Consider the following 2,500-nt stretch of genomic DNA (forward strand, 5'->3'; position numbering starts at 1 on the left):
GAGATATGGAAAACTCATTCATGCTAATTCTGGAATTTAATCTAATATCTCTATAATGGTTTTTCTTTGTTTCAGTATTTTTTTTTTATCAGTTTATTCCTTTCTGAAATAATCGGTTTTTGCTTCTTGTATCAGTGATTTGATACTTCTCTTCTCCTATTTATAATCATTCTGGGTATTTATACTATCTTGAATCACTTTCGTGAAGACATTTACCTACTTGTTTGCAAAATTTGTAGGAGAGTTATTTCTTTGGCTATTATTCATTGCCATATTAATGAGGGTCAAAGTGAATTAAGTCACGTAAACTTGTTATGGCTGGTGGTCGCTTTGACTTCTTTATATTAAGCGTCATCGTTATGAGTGTGTGATCAGCAACATAGCATTAGAATTGTGGAGAATGATATCAGCTTTGTTTGTTTTTGTTACATCAATTAATGACGAAGTGTCTTCACTGACCCTTGTAGGTTTACTGATCATTTGCTGAAATTGCTCAAATTCACTAATCATTTGCTCAAATTTGTTTTTCCTAGTTATCTTAATTAACTTTCTCTTTGTCTTGTTTGAATCCTTTAGATTACCTAAGATGAAAAGAGGTTTCTTTTTCAATGACCTTTCTCTAAAACCTTTTTCAAGATAATTAAAAGAAGGACGTGAAAATACCTGTAGACTGCAACTACATTGAATGGCAGCAGCACATAGCTTTGTAAATCTGCCTTCTTAAATGTTGCAGCGGATATCTCATTTGTATATCGAACATACATGCAAACACCTCCCCCCGCGGCATCGCATCTATAAATATTGAAAATGCAAAGAAAGAAAAGAACTTGGGATGTGTAGTTGAAGCCATATTTCCCTTGTACATAATATATCAAGATTGTTCTTCATTATGAACATTTTAATTTCAACGGAATGTCCAAGGAGAAACTGTGTTGAATTTATTATCAGTATGTGTGTTCTGACCGTCAGTCTTGCTGACGTGGGTGTCTTGTCAAACCCTCTGATCACGATTGTAACTCTATCTGTTTAAAAAACATTGTGACATTCCTTGGGAAGGCATCTGAGTCTAAAAAATATTTCAGGCTTTATTTCATCGCCTCTTACAGTTACCGTAAACTAGAGAGAAAGAGAGAAAAGGAGAGAGAGAGAGAGAGAGAGGGACTGAGGAAAAGCGGGTTTCTACACCAGCATTAGCTATGGGACGCTTCACCAGAGCAACTAAGACGATCATACACGCTTAACTAAAATCCAATAGAAAGAATCCAAGATCATACTACGAAACTATAAATCATTCTCTCTGATCCGCTTACAGCCAGCACAATTTTCCTTCTTTTCGTTTTATATGTAACAATGTGAGGGACTTAAGAACATCCGTCAACTACGAAAAACTGGTGGTCTATCTTCCTTCTCCAGGAACCGTAGTAAAGCTCCTTTCCTCTTGCGATTTATATTCATTCACAAACACAATATTATATCCTTTGAGGTATGTCACACACACACACACACACACACACACACACACAAACACACACACACACACACACACACACAACACACACACACACACACACACACACACACACACACACACACACACACACACATACATACACATGCATGTTCAAATAATTTTTATACTCTCTTTTTATCTCCCTTTATCACCCCCCTCTTCTGTTCCCATATTATGTGTTTATTCCATTAAATCAGAAATTTGTCATACTATACCGAAGAACTATAAATGCAACAGAATGCACAATAACACACAAATCAACATTTTCATTTTCTGTTCTTCAGTATGACGGTTCTAAGAAGATTATAAACCAATAACTTTTTCCGGGACGATATAAAGACTCTCTCTCTCTCTCTCTCTCTCTCTCTCTCTCTCTCTCTCAGTCCTGTTTATCTCCGCCTCTGTCTTTCTTTCTGTTTCTATTTCTGTCTCTCCATCTTTCTCTCTTCCTCTTCCTCTTTCTCACCCCACTTCTTTGTCCTCTTTCAGTTTTCATAGCTATTCTTTTAATCGCCTCTGTCATCGTCGCAGCCAAACGAAAGCCAGATCACGCCCTGGCACATTTCAGGAAAGGAGAGATGAACAATTCAAGAATATGTTTTAAACCTCTCTCCCCCCCCCTCTCTCTCTTCTTCTCTCTTGCTCTTTCTCTCTTTTTCTTCTTCTGTTTCCCTCTCTCTTCCCCCTCCCCCCTCTCTCTCTTCTCTCTCTCTCTCTCTCTCTCTCTCTCTCTCTCTCTCTCTCTCTCTCTCTCTATTTATCTATCTATCTATCTTTATAAATAACTATCTATCTACCTCTCTACCTATCTATTTATCTATCTATCTGTCCATCTCTATTATCACTCATTAAACCGACAGCATTATTTCCACGCAAAACACCTCCGGCATATTTGAACAACAAGAAAAGCAACAGCAAGAAAAGAAGAAGAAAAAGAAGAAGTAAAGAAGAAGAAGAAGCAGAAGAAGAAGAAGATAAACGAAGGGAGAA

This window comes from Penaeus monodon, chromosome 10 (assembly GCF_015228065.2).
Source record: "Penaeus monodon isolate SGIC_2016 chromosome 10, NSTDA_Pmon_1, whole genome shotgun sequence".
In the NCBI taxonomy this organism is placed as follows: Eukaryota; Metazoa; Arthropoda; class Malacostraca; order Decapoda; family Penaeidae; genus Penaeus; species Penaeus monodon.